The sequence below is a fragment of the Spermophilus citellus genome, assembly GCF_964194105.1.
Source record: "Spermophilus citellus genome assembly, chromosome: 3".
Lineage (NCBI taxonomy): Eukaryota > Metazoa > Chordata > Mammalia > Rodentia > Sciuridae > Spermophilus > Spermophilus citellus.
In genome coordinates this window covers 91,113,148-91,127,321 of record NC_138184.1, presented here as the reverse complement: position 1 = coordinate 91,127,321, position 14,174 = coordinate 91,113,148, and positions in this window count along the sequence as shown.

The window sequence follows — 14,174 nt, the reverse complement described above, 5'->3', positions numbered from 1 at the left end:
AATACCACATCCGTCCACAATCACTTGATAAATTCAACAAAAGTGATTCTCGTTCTCTCTCCCTTTCTTCCTGTGCCCTGGGGCAGGCGTGTGTGTGGTGGGCGCCTGCAGCTGCCCCTGGGTCAAGTTCACAGGTACCAGGGCTAGGTGAGCGGGGGCTTGTGCAGGTGCGTGGGGGTCCCCCCAGCTGCTGCCCTCAGGAGCGTCTCTGGTGAGCTTTAGGGACTCTCACCTGCAGGCAAAGGGAGGATTTAGACCAGTGAGGGGCTGGCGCTGTCCTAAAGGGAGCGGGGTGTTGGCCTGGAACAGTGGTTCTCAAAGTGCGGTCCCTGGACCAGCAGCAGCTGTGTCCCCTGGGAATTTGTTGGAAATATGAAACTATGCTGAGTGCAGTAGGGCACACCTGTAATCCCATGGCTCGGGAGGCTGAGGCAGGAGGATTGAGAGTTCAAAAGCCAGCCTCAGCAACTTAGCGAGCCCTAAGCAACTCAGTGAGACCCTGTCTCTGAATAAAAAAATAAAAAAGGGCTGGGATGAGGCTCAGTGGCTGAGCACAACTGGGCTCAATCCTCAGTGCCAAAAAAAAAAAAAAAAAGGAAAAGAAAAGAAATGCAAAACTCTGGGCCATCTGACCTCCTGAGCCAGGAGCTGAGGCTGGGCCACTTGGGTTCACCAGGTCTCTGGGGCTGTGGCTGCACGTGCGCCCATGTGAAACCCTGGAGTTAAGGAAGGCATGGGGCGGGCCCACTGAGGGTGGGAGGGTGCCTGGGCCAGGGTGACGCGTCAAAGGACCACACACTGTTACCTAACGCAGCCTAACTCTCAAAGTTCTGGAGGCCAGAAGTCAGGAGCCAAGGTGTGTGCAGGGCCAGGAGCTGAGGGCCCAGGGAGGCCCTCCTGCCTTCCAACCCCGGGGGGCTACTCCTCTTTCTCTAGCTGAGTCCTCCTCTGCCTCCAGAGACCCCCGGCCCCTGCCTTGGTCACAGAGATTTCCTTGCTCTTGTAAGAATGTCACTTTTTGGATCAGGGCCACCATAATCCAGAGTGATCTCCTCAACTTCATCCCATCTGCAAAGACCCTACTTCCAAATAAGATCAGGTTCACTGGTACTGGGGCTTAGGTCAGGTTCACTGGTACTGGGGCTAGGTCAGGTTCACTGGTACTGGGGCCTAGGTCAGGTTCACTGGTACTGGGGCCTAGGTCAGGTTCACTGGTACTGGGGCCTAGGTCAGGTTCACTGGTACTGGGGCCTAGGTCAGGTTCACTGGTACTGGGGCCTAGGTCAGGTTCACTGGTACTGGGGCTAGGTCAGGTTCACTGGTACTGGGGCTAGGTCAGGTTCACTGGTACTGGGGCTAGGTCAGGTTCACTGGTACTGGGGCCTAGGTCAGGTTCACTGGTACTGGGGCCTAGGTCAGGTTCACTGGTACTGGGGCACTGGTCAGGTTCACTGGTACTGGGGCCTAGGTCAGGTTCACTGGTACTGGGGCCTAGGTCAGGTTCACTGGTACTGGGGCCTAGGTCAGGTTCACTGGTACTGGGGCCTAGGTCAGGTTCACTGGTACTGGGGCTAGGTCAGGTTCACTGGTACTGGGGCAAGGTCAGGTTCACTGGTACTGGAGCCTGGGTCAGGTTCACTGGTACCAGGGCTAGGTCAAGTTCACTGGTACTGGGGCCTAGGTCAGGTTCACTGGTACTGGGGCCTAGGTCAGGTTCACTGGTACTGGGGCCTAGGTCAGGTTCACTGGTACTGGGGCCTAGGTCAGGTTCACTGGTACTGGGGCCTAGGTCAGGTTCACTGGTACTGGGGCTAGGTCAGGTTCACTGGTACTGGGGCTAGGTCAGGTTCACTGGTACTGGGGCCTAGGTCAGGTTCACTGGTACTGGGGCCTAGGTCAGGTTCACTGGTACTGGGGCCTAGGTCAGGTTCACTGGTACTGGGGCCTAGGTCAGGTTCACTGGTACTGGGGCCTAGGTCAGGTTCACTGGTACTGGGGCTAGGTCAGGTTCACTGGTACTGGGGCAAGGTCAGGTTCACTGGTACTGGAGCCTGGGTCAGGTTCACTGGTACCAGGGCTAGGTCAAGTTCACTGGTACTGGGGCCTAGGTCAGGTTCACTGGTACTGGGGCCTAGGTCAGGTTCACTGGTACTGGGGCCTAGGTCAGGTTCACTGGTACTGGGGCTAGGTCAGGTTCACTGGTACTGGGGCTAGGTCAGGTTCACTGGTACTGGGGCTAGGTCAGGTTCACTGGTACTGGGGCAAGGTCAGGTTCACTGGTACTGGGGCCTAGGTCAGGTTCACTGGTACTGGGGCCTAGGTCAGGTTCACTGGTACTGGGGCTAGGTCAGGTTCACTGGTACTGGGGCAAGGTCAGGTTCACTGGTACTGGGGCCTAGGTCAGGTTCACTGGTACTGGGGCTAGGTCAGGTTCACTGGTACTGGGGCAAGGTCAGGTTCACTGGTACTGGGGCCTAGGTCAGGTTCACTGGTACTGGGGCCTAGGTCAGGTTCACTGGTACTGGGGCTAGGTCAGGTTCACTGGTACTGGGGCTAGGTCAGGTTCACTGGTACTGGGGCTAGGTCAGGTTCACTGGTACTGGGGCAAGGTCAGGTTCACTGGTACTGGGGCCTAGGTCAGGTTCACTGGTACTGGGGCCTAGGTCAGGTTCACTGGTACTGGGGCTAGGTCAGGTTCACTGGTACTGGGGCAAGGTCAGGTTCACTGGTACTGGGGCCTAGGTCAGGTTCACTGGTACTGGGGCTAGGTCAGGTTCACTGGTACTGGGGCAAGGTCAGGTTCACTGGTACTGGGGCCTAGGTCAGGTTCACTGGTACTGGGGCCTGGGTCAGGTTCACTGGTACTGGGGCTAGGTCAGGTTCACTGGTAATGGGGCAAGGTCAGGTTCAATGGTATGGGGCCTAGGTCAGGTTCACTGGTACTGGGGCCTAGGTCAGGTTCACTGGTACTGGGGCCTAGGTCAGGTTCACTGGTACTGGGCCTAGGTCAGGTTCACTGGTACTGGGGCTAGGTCAGGTTCACTGGTACTGGGGCCTAGGTCAGGTTCACTGGTACTGGGGCCTAGGTCAGGTTCACTGGTACTGGGGCCTAGGTCAGGTTCACTGGTACTGGGGCTAGGTCAGGTTCACTGGTACTGGGGCCTAGGTCAGGTTCAATGGTATGGGGCCTAGGTCAGGTTCACTGGTACTGGGGCCTAGGTCAGGTTCACTGGTACTGGGGCCTAGGTCAGGTTCACTGGTACTGGGCCTAGGTCAGGTTCACTGGTACTGGGGCCTAGGTCAGGTTCACTGGTACTGGGGCCTAGGTCAGGTTCACTGGTACTGGGGCTAGGTCAGGTTCACTGGTACTGGGGCCTAGGTCAGGTTCACTGGTACTGGGGCCTAGGTCAGGTTCACTGGTACTGGGGCCTAGGTCAGGTTCACTGGTACTGGGGCAAGGTCAGGTTCACTGGTACTGGGGCCTAGGTCAGGTTCACTGGTACTGGGGCCTAGGTCAGGTTCACTGGTACTGGGGCAAGGTCAGGTTCACTGGTACTGGGGCCTAGGTCAGGTTCACTGGTACTGGGGCCTAGGTCAGGTTCACTGGTACTGGAGCCTGGGTCAGTTCACTGGTACTGGGGCCTGGGTCAGGTTCAGTGGTACTGGGGCTAGGTCAGGTTCACTGGTACTGGGGCTAGGTCAGGTTCCCTGGTACTGGGGCTAGGTCAGGTTCACTGGTACTGGGGCCTAGGTCAGATTCACTGGTACTGGGGCCTAGGTCAGGTTCACTGGTACTGGGGCTAGGTCAGGTTCACTGGTACTGGGCCTAGGTCAGGTTCACTGGTACTGGGGCAAGGTCAGGTTCACTGGTACTGGGGCCTAGGTCAGGTTCACTGGTACTGGGGCAAGGTCAGGTTCACTGGTACTGGGGCCTAGGTCAGGTTCACTGGTACTGGGGCTAGGTCAGGTTCACTGGTACTGGGGCAAGGTCAGGTTCACTGGTACTGGGGCCTAGGTCAGGTTCACTGGTACTGGGGCCTGGGTCAGGTTCACTGGTACTGGGGCTAGGTCAGGTTCACTGGTAATGGGGCAAGGTCAGGTTCAATGGTATGGGGCCTAGGTCAGGTTCCCTGGTACTGGGGCCTAGGTCAGGTTCACTGGTACTGGGGCCTAGGTCAGGTTCACTGGTACTGGGCCTAGGTCAGGTTCACTGGTACTGGGGCTAGGTCAGGTTCACTGGTACTGGGGCCTAGGTCAGGTTCACTGGTACTGGGGCCTAGGTCAGGTTCACTGGTACTGGGGCCTAGGTCAGGTTCACTGGTACTGGGGCTAGGTCAGGTTCACTGGTACTGGGGCCTAGGTCAGGTTCAATGGTATGGGGCCTAGGTCAGGTTCACTGGTACTGGGGCCTAGGTCAGGTTCACTGGTACTGGGGCCTAGGTCAGGTTCACTGGTACTGGGCCTAGGTCAGGTTCACTGGTACTGGGGCTAGGTCAGGTTCACTGGTACTGGGGCCTAGGTCAGGTTCACTGGTACTGGGGCTAGGTCAGGTTCACTGGTACTGGGGCCTAGGTCAGGTTCACTGGTACTGGGGCCTAGGTCAGGTTCACTGGTACTGGGGCCTAGGTCAGGTTCACTGGTACTGGGGCAAGGTCAGGTTCACTGGTACTGGGGCCTAGGTCAGGTTCACTGGTACTGGGGCCTAGGTCAGGTTCACTGGTACTGGGGCAAGGTCAGGTTCACTGGTACTGGGGCCTAGGTCAGGTTCACTGGTACTGGGGCCTAGGTCAGGTTCACTGGTACTGGAGCCTGGGTCAGTTCACTGGTACTGGGGCCTGGGTCAGGTTCAGTGGTACTGGGGCTAGGTCAGGTTCACTGGTACTGGGGCTAGGTCAGGTTCCCTGGTACTGGGGCTAGGTCAGGTTCACTGGTACTGGGGCCTAGGTCAGATTCACTGGTACTGGGGCCTAGGTCAGGTTCACTGGTACTGGGGCTAGGTCAGGTTCACTGGTACTGGGCCTAGGTCAGGTTCACTGGTACTGGGGCAAGGTCAGGTTCACTGGTACTGGGGCCTAGGTCAGGTTCACTGGTACTGGGGCAAGGTCAGGTTCACTGGTACTGGAGCCTGGGTCAGGTTCACTGGTACCAGGGCTAGGTCAAGTTCACTGGTACTGGGGCCTAGGTCAGGTTCACTGGTACTGGGGCCTAGGTCAGGTTCACTGGTACTGGGGCCTAGGTCAAGTTCACTGGTACTGGGGCCTATGTCAGGTTCACTGGTACTGGGGCTAGGTCAGGTTCACTGGTACTGGGGCTAGGTCAGGTTCACTGGTACTGGGGCTAGGTCAGGTTCACTGGTACTGGGGCAAGGTCAGGTTCACTGGTACTGGGGCCTAGGTCAGGTTCACTGGTACTGGGGCCTAGGTCAGGTTCACTGGTACTGGGGCCTAGGTCAGGTTCACTGGTACTGGGGCAAGGTCAGGTTCACTGGTACTGGGTCTAGGTCAGGTTCACTGGTACTGGGGCTAGGTCAGGTTCACTGGTACTGGGGCCTAGGTCAGGTTCACTGGTACTGGGGCCTAGGTCAGGTTCACTGGTACTGGGGCCTAGGTCAGGTTCACTGGTACTGGGGCCTAGGTCAGGTTCACTGGTACTGGGGCCTAGGTCAGGTTCACTGGTACTGGGGCCTAGGTCAGGTTCACTGGTACTGGGGCCTAGGTCAGGTTCACTGGTACTGGGGCCTAGGTCAGGTTCACTGGTACTGGGGCCTAGGTCAGGTTCACTGGTACTGGGGCAAGGTCAGGTTCACTGGTACTGGAGCCTGGGTCAGGTTCACTGGTACCAGGGCTAGGTCAGGTTCACTGGTACCAGGGCTAGGTCAGGTTCACTGGTACTGGGGCCTAGGTCAGGTTCACTGGTACTGGGGCCTAGGTCAGGTTCACTGGTACTGGGGCTAGGTCAGGTTCACTGGTACTGGGGCAAGGTCAGGTTCACTGGTACTGGGGCCTAGGTCAGGTTCACTGGTACTGGGGCCTGGGTCAGGTTCACTGGTACTGGGGCTAGGTCAGGTTCACTGGTAATGGGGCAAGGTCAGGTTCAATGGTATGGCGCCTAGGTTAGGTTCACTGGTACTGGGGCCTAGGTCAGGTTCACTGGTACTGGGGCCTAGGTCAGGTTCACTGGTACTGGGCCTAGGTCAGGTTCACTGGTACTGGGGCTAGGTCAGGTTCACTGGTACTGGGCCTAGGTCAGGTTCACTGGTACTGGGGCCTAGGTCAGGTTCACTGGTACTGGGGCCTAGGTCAGGTTCACTGGTACTGGGGCTAGGTCAGGTTCACTGGTAATGGGGCAAGGTCAGGTTCACTGGTACTGGGGCCTAGGTCAGGTTCACTGGTACTGGGGCCTAGGTCAGGTTCACTGGTACTGGGGCTAGGTCAGGTTCACTGGTACTGGGGCAAGGTCAGGTTCACTGGTACTGGGGCCTAGGTCAGGTTCACTGGTACTGGGGCCTGGGTCAGGTTCACTGGTACTGGGGCTAGGTCAGGTTCACTGGTAATGGGGCAAGGTCAGGTTCAATGGTATGGGGCCTAGGTCAGGTTCACTGGTACTGGGGCCTAGGTCAGGTTCACTGGTACTGGGGCCTAGGTCAGGTTCACTGGTACTGGGCCTAGGTCAGGTTCACTGGTACTGGGGCTAGGTCAGGTTCACTGGTACTGGGGCCTAGGTCAGGTTCACTGGTACTGGGGCCTAGGTCAGGTTCACTGGTACTGGGGCCTAGGTCAGGTTCACTGGTACTGGGGCTAGGTCAGGTTCACTGGTACTGGGGCCTAGGTCAGGTTCACTGGTACTGGGGCAAGGTCAGGTTCACTGGTACTGGGGCCTAGGTCAGGTTCACTGGTACTGGGGCCTAGGTCAGGTTCACTGGTACTGGGGCAAGGTCAGGTTCACTGGTACTGGGGCCTAGGTCAGGTTCACTGGTACTGGGGCCTAGGTCAGGTTCACTGGTACTGGAGCCTGTGTCAGGTTCACTGGTACTGGGGCCTGGGTCAGGTTCAGTGGTACTGGGGCTAGGTCAGGTTCACTGGTACTGGGGCTAGGTCAGGTTCCCTGGTACTGGGGCTAGGTCAGGTTCACTGGTACTGGGGCCTAGGTCAGGTTCACTGGTACTGGGGCCTAGGTCAGGTTCACTGGTACTGGGGCTAGGTCAGGTTCACTGGTACTGGGCCTAGGTCAGGTTCACTGGTACTGGGGCAAGGTCAGGTTCACTGGTACTGGGGCCTAGGTCAGGTTCACTGGTACTGGGGCCTAGGTCAGGTTCACTGGTACTGGAGCCTGGGTCAGGTTCACTGGTACCAGGGCTAGGTCAAGTTCACTGGTACTGGGGCCTAGGTCAGGTTCACTGGTACTGGGGCCTAGGTCAGGTTCACTGGTACTGGGGCCTAGGTCAAGTTCACTGGTACTGGGGCCTATGTCAGGTTCACTGGTACTGGGGCCTAGGTCAGGTTCACTGGTACTGGGGCCTAGGTCAGGTTCACTGCTACTGGGGCAAGGTCAGGTTCACTGGTACTGGGGCAAGGTCAGGTTCACTGGTACTGGGGCTAGGTCAGGTTCACTGGTACTGGGGCCTAGGTCAGGTTCACTGGTACTGGGGCAAGGTCAGGTTCACTGGTACTGGGGCCTAGGTCAGGTTCACTGGTACTGGGGCAAGGTCAGGTTCACTGGTACTGGGGCAAGGTCAGGTTCACTGGTACTGGGGCCTAGGTCAGGTTCACTGGTACTGGGGCAAGGTCAGGTTCACTGGTACTGGGGCCTAGGTCAGGTTCACTGGTACTGGAGCCTGGGTCAGGTTCACTGGTACTGGGGCTAGGTCAGGTTCACTGGTACTGGGGCCTAGGTCAGGTTCACTGGTACTGGGCCTAGGTCAGGTTCACTGGTACTGGGGCAAGGTCAGGTTCACTGGTACTGGGGCTAGGTCAGGTTCACTGGTACTGGGGCTAGGTCAGGTTCACTGGTACTGGGGCCTAGGTCAGGTTCACTGGTACTGGGGCCTAGGTCAGGTTCACTGGTACTGGGGCTAGGTCAGGTTCACTGGTACTGGGGCAAGGTCAGGTTCACTGGTACTGGGGCAAGGTCAGGTTCACTGGTACTGGGGCTAGGTCAGGTTCACTGGTACTGGGGCAAGGTCAGGTTCACTGGTACTGGAGCCTGGGTCAGGTTCACTGGTACTGGGGCCTAGGTCAGGTTCACTGGTACTGGAGCCTGGGTCAGGTTCACTGGTACTGGGGCCTAGGTCAGGTTCACTGGTACTGGGGCCTAGGTCAGGTTCACTGGTACTGGGGCAAGGTCAGGTTCACTGGTACCGGAGCCTGGGTCAGGTTCACTGGTACCAGGGCTAGGTCAAGTTCACTGGTACTGGGGCCTAGGTCAGGTTCACTGGTACTGGGGCCTAGGTCAAGTTCACTGGTACTGGGGCCTAGGTCAGGTTCACTGGTACTGTGACAAGGTCAGGTTCACTGGTACTGGGGCCTAGGTCAGGTTCACTGGTACTGGGGCAAGGTCAGGTTCACTGGTACTGGGGCAAGGTCAGGTTCACTGGTACTGGGGCAAGGTCAGGTTCACTGGTACTGGGGCCTAGGTCAGGTTCACTGGTACTGGGCCTAGGTCAGGTTCACTGGTACTGGGGCTAGGTCAGGTTCACTGGTACTGGGGCCTAGGTCAGGTTCACTGGTACTGGGGCCTAGGTCAGGTTCACTGGTACTGGGCCTAGGTCAGGTTCACTGGTACTGGGGCAAGGTCAGGTTCACTGGTACTGGGGCCTAGGTCAGGTTCACTGGTACTGGGGCCTAGGTCAGGTTCACTGGTGTCGGGAGCTGGGATCTGGCATGGATTTTTTTTTCCTTGGCAGGGGCAGGGCCACACTCTGCCCACTACTGACAGGAGAAGTGAAAGCCGCCAAGTGGAATCTGAGTGATCAGTGGGGACTGGATGTGGAACAGGAGAAGACGAACCCGCCTGCGGCCATTGTCACAGGATAACCCAGCTGGGAGTGCCCTGGGTTAGGATTTCAGGAACCTTATCCTGAGATTTTGGACTGGTAAACAGGTTGCTGAAATAGACTCCTGCTCACCTGGAGACAGCTGGCTTCCTGTGGGGGCCGGGGAGGCGGGAGGGCGCCAGGGGCCCCAGGTCCTGTCTGTCCTCACTCCCAGAACCCGGTACCACACCAACTCCAGCTCAGGTGACACCTGGATGCCAAGTTCAAGGACCCAGGGCCACCTGAAGTTGCTGTAGATCTCGGTGGCCTCGAGGGAAGGAGGGCGTCGGGACAGTCAGCCTGTCCTGTTGTGCAGGAGCCAGCCCCTGCAGGGCTTGCGAAAAGGCAGGCCTCTCCTGAGTGTGACTCATGGAGTGGGTGAGAACCAGGGACTGCATTTCTGTCCTGTCCCCACACGGCCTGGTACTGCTGGTCCTGAGAACTCCCAGGCCTGCGGGCAGTGGGAAGCCACGGGAGGGTTGTCAAGGACACCAAGCACTGCCCGGGCTCTCTGAGGGTGGCCTCTCCATGGCCCTGGGGGCTCTGGAGGGAGGTCAGAGCCCCACACCTCTTGCCATCCTGTTCCAAAAGCCTGCTGTGGCCCCGGTCCTCCATGCTCACTCCCTCATGCCAACCTCTCCCTCACACCCATCGTGGGCCCTGTGTTGTGCTGGAGACCCCGCGGGGAAGGCCAGCCAGGTGTCCACCTTCGCAAAGCACGCTCTGCACGGGCGCCACCAAAACCAAACTGAAGCGCATGACCAAGGGCGCTTTTTTTTTAAAAATATTTTTTAGTTGTTGATGGACATTTATTTATTTATTTGTATGTGGTGCTGAGAATCGAACTCAGTGCCTTGTGCATGCCAGATAAGCACACTACGACTGAGCCACAACCCCAGCCCCCCAAGAGCGCTTTTTTTTAATCTCATTTAGCTTTCTAGGTACTGGGTCGGAGCCCAGGGTGCTCCACCACCGAGACGCACGTCTTATTTCGAGACCCGTTCCCACTAAGTTGCTGAGGCCCACAGTCTGAGTTCCTCTTCTGCATTCCCTCTGACTGTTGAGGCTGGCTTTGAATTGGCGAGCCTCCTGCGTCAGCCTCCGGAGCTGCTGAGATCACAGGCGTGTGCCACTGCACCTGGCTTAAAAGGCATTACTTTCATGGGCTGCTCAGGGAGGTCTCACTGAGGAGGTGACATTGGAGGTGCAACTCAAAGAAGCTGCTGTGGAGACTGAGACTTTTTAATATGGGGAATATTTAAAACAGGGAGCACCGCACATGCTTAGGTCCTGGGGTGGCACAATGGGAGCAGGTGGGAAGATCCACAAAAACTCAGGGGAGGCTGCCTCCTGGGCAGCCGTGGAGGAGGACAGGAGGTGCGCCCAGGGGTCCAGCTTCCATGCCTGCCCTGCGGGAACCTGCAGAGTGCTGAAGCAGGAAGGAAGGCAACCCCTTGGCCTCGACCAGCTGCGCTGTGCAGTCTCCAAAACGGGCCTTCACAGAGCGGGTCCCACACCTGGAAGCATTTTTCTCAGGTGTCATCAGAGACATGTTGGTGTGACAACAATATCTTGGTCTGCACAGGTCTGTGACCTGTGTGAGGCACAGTTAGTGCCCCTGTGTCCCCCCCATAGGGAGTGCTCAGTCTGCACCGTCCAGTGAAGGGCCCTGTCCACCCCCTTCCCAGGCAGGAGCCTCCAGCTGTGCCCAGGCAGGTGTCCCTGCCCACTGTGTGCCCCTGAGCATCCTGGACACTGCTTCTGCATGGCTGTCGGAAGCCTGGCTGGAGGACGCCCCCTGGGAAAGAGCCCCAGGGAGCTGCTGACCTGGAGTGGGTCTTGAAGGCAGTTTCTCACCTAAAGGGCTCTGGGCACGGGCTGGCTTCCCAGAGGTGCCTGCCAGGTGCGGCCAGGTCGGGCTGCCCTCCACCCTGCTGTTGTTGACAGAGCCCCAGGGCCTCTGCAGCTTGGGCGGGGAGGCGGGTGCTGGTGAGGAGGCCAGTGTTCTGGGCAGGAAGGAAACACCCCTCTGGCAGGGAGAATGGCAGGGCAGATCGGGACTTGCTGAAACGCTGTCAGGCTGGAGCCCCGAGACCTGGCTTCCCTGGGACAGGCTGGCGTGTGGCAGGCCCACACACGGGGAGAGAACCTGGAGCCTGAAAACCCAGCTCAGCCTCCAACAAACCTGAGCTCGTAAACTCCGGTCCTGGAAACAGAAGTCCAAACAAAAAGGGAGGGAGGAGAGGGACTCAGACTGCGGGCTTTTTGTTCACTTTTAGACATTTTCTTGAAAGCCACCATCACAACTAAGCCATGTCACAGTCCACATTTCAGTTCCATGAACAACCAAAGTTCAGGCTGACCACAGGGTCTTTGCACATGCCATGCTCACCACTTGGAATGCCCACCCCATTTCATCCAGCTCTCTCTTCAATGTCACCTCCCCAGAGAAGGGCCAGCCTCCTCCACTGTCCTCCTAACCACTCTATTTTGTTTCTTTCTCGCCATTTAACACATTAGTTGGCTCTGTATCTGCGGATCTCACATCCGCACGTTGACCAACGGTGCATGGGAGATATTTAAAAATATGATGTTAATATGTGAATGTGCAGACTCTGTCACCGTTCCCCAGACAAGGCACTACAACAACTGTTGGCTCATTTACACTGTATTAGGCTTACAAGTCATCTAGAGAGGATCTCAAGTGTAGGGGAGGGTTCGTGTTGATTACAGGTAAACATGACATCATCTTATACAAGGGACCTAATTATCCTTGGAATTTGGCATGGGCGGAGGTCCTGGAGCCAATCGCTGTGGACTCCAAGGGATGACTATCTGAAATTAGGCTGTTGGGGGGTGGGGTGCAGCTTTGCATGCTGGAGGCCCTGGGTCCAAAAGCCAGCACCGAAAAAAAAAAAAAGAAAAACCTGTTTGCTTGTTTGTGGACTCGCTTTTGAGTCTCTCTGCAGCCTCTGCAGCGCACGTCTATAAAAGAAAGGCCAGTGTCCCTCATGCCCTCCATTGCCCAGATCTGTCTGGACATATAGAAGGTCTCTGTAAATAATTACCAAGTGAATCAATCAGTATGCCTGTTGATTGTGGCTGCTGGCTGCTGGCCAGAGGGTTTTATATCTGTACCTGTGGGGTTGCTTTGGTTTAAAGTACTAGAAAGTACCAGCAGGCACGGTGGCACACACCTGTAATCCCACAGACTCAGGAGGCTGAGGCAGGAGGATCACATTTGAGGCCAACCTCAGCAACTTATTGAGGCCCTGAGCAAGGTAGTATCCCACTTATTGATCTTTCTCAAAAGGAAAAAAAAAAAAGAATCAACCCAGAGGTTTAGCAAGGAAGACGTCGTTTGTCCTCACCCATGGGGACAAGCTGGAGTGACTCTCTCTGAGTCAGGGCTGCCTGGCTGCCCCCGTGGTTGCAGGCAGCCAGGGCCCACCAGCGCCCAACACCAGGGCAGGAGCTCGACCTTGAGTTCTCTTTAGATGTGGGAACCCTCCGCACTGCCCAGCCCTGGCACACTGCCAGAACTTAATGACATGTGTCCCCCTCAGCCAATCACAGCAAGGGGGACCTTGTTGCCCAGGTCGACTGGGAGCAAGCGGAATGCTCCAGTGCGGGCTCAGGGACCCCTTTTCCAAGCATCGGTGGCTGCTGGGAGGAGGGTGAACCCTCTGCCTTCCAGAAAGGAGCGGGGAGAGGACGGGCCAGAGCGGTCCCCACTTCTCCAAAGAATAAAATAACAAATAAGAAAAAGGAAGAAAAGAAAAACAAAGCGGCTCGGCCCCTGGGCAGTCACAATGCTCCCGTGGGCCCCTGGAGGCCTTGGGCGAGGGCCCCTGGGACGACCTTGTTAAAGCTGAGTGACCACAGTCCCTGCCATGGTGTCCGGCTCAGGGCCGAGCAGCTCCTTCCCTGGAACGTGCCGGGTCATTCACACGCTGGGCTTCCTGGGCGGGGGGTCGCGGCTGCGGCCACTGGGCGCTGTCACCGCAGCAGGGAGGCTGCTACGAAGGGGGCTCGGGAATAAAGCCAATAAAGCTCCACTCACTGGCTCATGGCCCGGTCAGGTGCAGCCTGTGGGCCTCACTGCCATGGGACTTAGACCAAGGGACGCTGTTCCAGGGATGTTTTCATCACCGACAGGGTGAGCGTTAGGGCCACGGTGTCGTCAGCAGGGCCAGACTGTGAGTGGGCTGCACTGTTGTCCAGCTCTCCTGGCGGTGCCCGAGGGGCTTGCCATGGTCCAGCTGTGGTTCACGAGTATTCTCAGGCCACAGAGGAGCACCTGGGCTGAGGGGGCACCTGGTGACCAGAGCAGGTACCAGGGCTGGAGGCCTTGAGCCACTTGTGCAGATCCCAGGCCCCCCTTGCAGAGCGAGACCCTCCCGCCCCCTTCCAGGGATGCTGGGAACCAGGGAGGCCGCCCCCTCCTCGGCCTCTGCTCCCCCCTTGGCCTCCTCCCCTCCTCGGCCTCCTCACCGCCCTGCCTGGCGCCTTTTCTCCAGGGCCCTGAGCTGCTTGGGGAAGCTGACAGGGCCTCCTCTGTCACAGCTGCCTGGGCTCCTTGTGGGCCTGGGACAGTTTTGGAGAGCCCAGGCTCCCATGGAGGCCTCTGGCCCTGCGGCCTGAGCTGGGGGGCAGAGGGCTCTCCGCTCGTCCTCCCCAGCCGTGGTCACTACCTGGCTCTCCACTGCAGGCCCAGATCCCCGTTGGGCGTAGGCTTTTGTTGGTGGTCTGCTTTTTCCGTTTTCACCCCCTCCAGGTGACACTGGTCACATTCTCACAGTCGGGTAGCCATCACCACCATCCATCCAGAGCTGCTCTCCCTACAGAAACGCAGCCTGTGCCCAGGACACACCCACCCCCACCCGGGGCCCAGCATCTCCTCTCTGCCTGTGACCTCTCTGCTCTGGGGACCGCCCTCGACGACTGGCTACGTCAGAGCCTGCTGTCCTCGGGTTCGCTGGGCTGGACGAGGATCCGCGTGGACAACCTTGGCTCCTGTCTGCACTCCTCGTCCGTGGGTGGGTACGAGGCTTGCTCCCACCCGCTGCTGGGAACCCTGGTGTCGGAGGCCTGTTTCCGGTCCTGCCCTGGATCTCTCTAGGTACGTTCCCACCAGGGGACT